The sequence below is a fragment of the Cupressus sempervirens genome, chromosome 10, assembly GCF_028749045.1.
Source record: "Cupressus sempervirens isolate cs-2001-9-10 chromosome 10, ASM2874904v1, whole genome shotgun sequence".
Lineage (NCBI taxonomy): Eukaryota > Viridiplantae > Streptophyta > Pinopsida > Cupressales > Cupressaceae > Cupressus > Cupressus sempervirens.
Genome location: NC_143127.1, coordinates 179365598 through 179370800, shown reverse-complemented (window position 1 = coordinate 179370800; position 5203 = coordinate 179365598). Strand labels below are relative to the sequence as shown.

Below are 5203 nucleotides of genomic sequence, written 5' to 3'. Positions count from 1 at the left end.
TTATTGCAAGAACTTTGACAGTAAGAATATAGCATTTTAAGGATATGCTATTTTACCTTTTTTTCGCAATATTAGACGCCTCCAAGATTTTAACAGCTTTCTATATATAATTGCAGATCTTGTAAACACAAAACCCTTTACTTAAAAAAACACGGGAAACTAAATCAGGCACTCTTTTAGCACATTCTGAACAATTTTTACCATACACATAATTTCCTCAGCCGTTTTCATCTAAAATTGCACAACTTTTAAGCCAAAAATCTTAACTGTATAATAACGTGTTGTATGAGACCAAACCAGACAATACGTAACTCCTTCCAAAGAATATTTTCCTCTAGCTTCTAATGGAACGATATCAAACAGTATTCTGCTCATTTGACAACAGATACTCTGTACCTATAATAGTAGGCCTCTAAGAAAAATCTTCAAAGCATTGCTTGAAAATTTTAATCATTGTCTCTCCCTCCAAAATTTCTATCATTATCCAGAATTGCATATAAATCCTTAGCAGCATTGGACACCATCAAACTTCAGACTCCCTGCAACGCAAAGATATTTGTCCAGAATGTTCGGCTCTTTCTAAGCCCTTGCCACGGATAATCTTTAATGTTACATTAAATAAATATACTGCTTGTACCTGTAGCTGCAGATTAAATGGACACATTTTTACTCAACTTTTTATCATAAAAATGAATAAAACCACTAGGAAAATTACAAGATCCAATCAGAAAAAAGGTAAACAGAAATCCAAAATTCTATTATAAAATTTTATACATATTGCTGTTGTTTGTGGATTTGATTGTGTAAGATTTATTATATCTAATAGTTATAATTTTAGACATTACAAACTATGAAAAAATATTTTAAAAATTACTTTTACTTACACAAATTAACAGACAGAGTTCAATCGAAAATATCAGTTCCCTGCCTGTCCTGCCTGTATGACAGGGACTATCAATGACATATGTTTTCCCTTCATATATAAATTATAATGGGTCAATTCTACTTATAACAAAACAAAGTGAAGTCAAGGCCAAATCGTATTTGTGAAGCAATATTAGAAATATCTAACCATTAAGAAGATAAAATCTATGTGCATTTATTTACAATTACATACCAAATTTGAAATGCATGATTTGATATCATATTGATCGCTTGACATAGGCAAAATATGATACAATTAATCCAACCAAAGGAACTGTAGAGGATGAAAAAGGTATGTGTGAGCCCTCCTCTCTCGTTTCTTATTGATCAGCATCTATGCATTAACTTGAAGTGTTCGTCATCTTTTGCGAGCCCTCCTCTGACTTTCCATTTCATACATACATAAGTTTTGTCAAAACCACTAAATGAAACATCCATATTATCACAGAAATGGTACTTGGTAGACAGCCCAGGCCGACAACCCAACAGTGTATATAAACAGTGATCTGCAATGCACTCTACAAATCTAATTTGACAGAGGAGTACTACACCCTAAATTGCCAAATATCAAAGCAAAATAGAAACAAGAACATTCTAGAAACTGAATGAAGACTTGTTCCTTCATAATTACTGTGGTCTCTCATGTTGCATATTATTGTAAATGCAGCACTGTTTTCTCAAATTGCTTCATTAAGCATCACCAATAATCTCCACAAGAACATTTTCCCTCTTTAAAATGATGGAAACGGCTTGCATCTCTCACAACAATTTCTCTTGAAACAATCTTGGAGATAAATTTTGTTGCAGTATGACAATCAGCACATACTCGAAGATTCTTAACAACTCTAATAGTTGTTCCAGGGGACGTATTTAATAAACCAAATGCAATTGCCAACTTCTCACTATGGTGGCCAAGAAATAATTCCTTTTCCTCCTCTTCCACATCTTTGGGTAAATGGCTTGAATCTGGGAAATACCCTGCTGCTTTCATCTCCCAAGCCAATTTTTCCAATATTGCATATATCTTCTGTGTCTGTGGATGTGATCTGTCTCCTACACAAAAAGCATGTACCATTTTATGGTCTTCAATCCAACTACAGCCAGGGATCTTTCTAATTCCTTTGTCTTTCATCAATCTCCTTATTCTTTGAACCTCACCCCAACTGCCCACGTCTGCGTAGATATTTGAGAGAAGAACATAAGTTGCAGGATTTTCAGGATCCAAGTCAAAAAGAAGCAAAGCTGTAAATAATCCTAAGCCTATATTCAAATGTGATCTGCAGGCAGCAAGAAAACACATCCACACAACAAACATGGGTTTAACTGGCATCTTAATGATAAAATTGAGTGTGTCCTCGAGATAGCCAGCACGGGCAAGAAGGTCAACCATGCATGTGTAATGATCAACTGTAGGTGTAATGCAATAAATGCTTCTCATGTCATTGAAGTATGTACATCCCTCATTCAGTAAACCTGCATGACTGCAAGCATATAGAACACAACCAAAGGTGATCATGTCAGGATATGTCCCAGAGTGCTTCATTAATTCAAAGACTTGGAGAGAATCCTTGCAAAACCCATTTTGTGCATATCCTGCAATCATGGCATTCCATGAAATAACATCTCTTTGAGGCATTGTGTCAAACAGTTCACGTGCTGTCTCTATGCTTCCACATTTTGAGTACATGTCTACCAGGGCAGTTGAAACTAAAACATCTGATGAAAATCCCCCTCCCATTATGCTTTGATGGATGTCCACACCCTGTTTCAAAGCTCCCATTTTGGCACAAGCAGGTAGGATGTGTGTAAACGTTGTGGAATTGGGCTTTAGGCCTGCCAATTGCATATTCTTAAACATTTCTAAAGCTTTATCAGCAAATCCATTTTGAATATATCCTGCAATCATTACAGTCCATGAAACCACATTCCTTTGAGGCATTCTCTCAAACAGTTCATGTGCCTTGTCTATGTTTGCACATTTTGCGTACATATCTACGAGTGCAGTTGCAACTATAACATCTGACAAAAAACTTCCTTCCATTATGTTTTGATGGATCTCCATACCCTGTTCCAAATCTCCAATTTTGGCACAGGCAGAGAGGATGCTGGTAAAAGTTGTAGAGTCTGGCTTTAGACCTGTCAATTGCATTTCCTTGAAAGTTTCTAAAGCTTTTTCAACACATTCATTTTGTGTATATCCTGCAATCATTACAGTCCACGAGACTACATTTTTTTGAGGTATCCTGTCAAATAGTTGGCGTGCCTTATCTATGATTGCACATTTTGCATACATGTCTACCAGAGCATTTCCAACTCTAATATCTAATAAAAGCCCCCCTTCCATTACACTCCGATGGATATTTATACCCTGCTGCAAAGCTTGTATTTTGGCACATGCATGGAGGATGCTAGTGAAGGTTGTGGAATTTGGCTTTACACTTGCCAGTTGCATTTGCTTGAAAGTTTTCAAAGCCTTATGGAAAAATTCATTTTGTACATATCCTGCAATCGCTGCATTCCATGAGATGACATCTCTTTCAGGTATCCTATCAAACAATTCACTTGCTTTATCTATGTTTCCACATTTTGCATACATGTCAATAAGGGCAGTTGCAACTGTAACATCTGACAAAAACCCCCCTTCAGTTATGCTTCGATGGATGTTCATACCCTGTTCCAAAGCTCTCATTTTGGCACAGGCAGGAAGGAGGCTGGCAAAGGTTGTGGAATTCGGATTTACACCTGCCAATTGCATTTTCTTGAAAGTTTCTAAAGCCTTTCCAATAAATCCATTTTGTCCATATCCTGCAATCATAGTATTCCATGAAACTACATTTTTATGAGGCAGTCTGTCAAATAGTTCCCGTGCTTTGTCTATGCTCCCACATTTTGCATACATGTCAACCATAGCATTTCCAACTGCAATGTTTGATAAAAAATTCCCTTCTGTAATGCGTTGATGGATGCGTATTCCCTGTTCCAAAGCTCCCATTTTAGCGCAGACAGGGAGGATGCTTGAAAATGTTGTGGTATTTGGCTTTACACCAGCCGATTGCATTTGCTCAAAAATTTGTAAAGCCTTGTGAACAAATCCATTTTGTGCATACCCTGCGATCATTGCATTCCATGAGATAACATCTTTTTGAGGTATTGTGTCAAATAATTCCTGTGCCTTTTCTATGCTTCCACATTTTGCATACATGTCTATCAAGGCAGTCGCAACTATGACATCTGAGAAAAATCCCCCTTCTTTTATGCTTTCATGGATTTTCATACCCTGTTCCAAGTCACCCATTTTGGCACATGCAGGGAGGACACTAGCAAAGGTTGTGGAATTTGGCTTTACACCTACCAACTGCATTTGCTTGAAAGTTTGCAAAGCCTTATCAACAAATCCATTTTGTGCATATCCTGCAATCATTGCCGTCCACGAATGCACATCTCTTTGAGGCATTCTGTCAAACAGTTCACTTGTCTTTTCTATGCTTCCACATTTTGCATACATGTCTAACAGGGCACTGACAACTCTAGCATCTGACAAAAAACCTCTATCCTTTATGCTTTGATGGATGTCTATACCCAATTCCAAAGCTCCCATTTTGGCACAGGCACTTAGTACGCTGGCAAATATAAACTCATCGGGTTGAAGATCTGTTCGTTGCATATGGTGAAAGAGTGTGACTGCCTCGTGAGGAAACCCATGTCTTCTGTACGCTGTAATAATCGTGTTCCATGAGACGCTGTTTCGTTCTTTCGTGTGGTCAAACACTTTTCGGGCCTCAACCAAACTTCCACACTTGACATACATGTAAGTAAGCCTATTCTGCAAAGTTGAACATGTAGCAAAGGTAAATCGCCTTTGAGCAATGAAAGACTGGACATTTTTCCCTGATGAAAGCGCGTTTATGTGAACACAGGTCTGCAATAATTGAACGTATGCAGAGTAGTTTTCAGGTGGGTTGTGTATAATAAGCCGAATGTGGAGGAACCCCAACATAATAATGTGAGATTGAGATGAGTAGTGCATGGCATTTTATAATTGTAAGTGGAGTGTGAACAATGCAATATTATCCACTCTACGTCTTTCAGAATGGCATTGCCAGTATTAAGCGTGTCAGAATTTTCAATTTAATGTGCAATTGCAAGTTCCATTCAGAAGAACAGTCTAATTGATCAAAACATAATATGATTACAAAGAACTTAAAAAGAACAGTCTGAAGAAAGGACTGCACAGAATAAAGCTATAATTTCAATGATATTTGATTCAATTTTGAAGGAG

The 5203-nt window shown here is 37.3% G+C and overlaps 1 pseudogene across 1 annotated transcript; it reads right to left on the bottom strand.

Annotated features, from left to right (window-relative positions):
* Window positions 1–224: 224 nt before the first annotated feature.
* Window positions 225–4971, bottom strand: LOC149533225 (pentatricopeptide repeat-containing protein At2g03880, mitochondrial pseudogene; annotated as a pseudogene). Its single transcript, XR_016357344.1, has 2 exons — window positions 1118–4971; window positions 225–643 (listed from the first exon to the last, which is right to left on the bottom strand). The product of XR_016357344.1 is annotated as a pentatricopeptide repeat-containing protein At2g03880, mitochondrial pseudogene (transcript).
* Window positions 4972–5203: the final 232 nt, after the last annotated feature.